Raw genomic sequence first — 426 nt, 5'->3', positions numbered from 1 at the left:
TTTTTTATTAATTGAGTTAATTTCCGTAGCTGTATATTTTTTCAGAGAATAAAAAAAATAAAATAGATACAAAGGAAAACTGCTATCAGCCTGATTTCTAGTATCTATGACACTATCAGTCCCGAGATACGATGTTTTGGAGGCAGGATTAACAAATGTTCCATAAACTTACCATGCCACATTTACATAACACACATACACTTTTTTTTGTTTTGTCAAAGTGTTACGATAATTTTGATAAGCAGCAGGGAAACTAAGGCTCTGCGCACGATAGCCCATAAACAAATATGTCACCTGCAGTGCCTTACTAAAGTCAGTACCAAAGAAGAAATTTATAAATTACTAACGTGCTCAATGGAGATGATGTCAGAGGAAGCTAGTACTCATGATGTACTCGTAAGTGCATAAAAAAGCTTATAGCACTGC

The sequence above is a fragment of the Penaeus monodon genome, chromosome 32, assembly GCF_015228065.2.
Source record: "Penaeus monodon isolate SGIC_2016 chromosome 32, NSTDA_Pmon_1, whole genome shotgun sequence".
NCBI classification, from domain to species: domain Eukaryota; kingdom Metazoa; phylum Arthropoda; class Malacostraca; order Decapoda; family Penaeidae; genus Penaeus; species Penaeus monodon.
The sequence above is the reverse complement of the archived record's forward strand: the minus strand, read 5'-3'. Positions refer to the sequence as shown.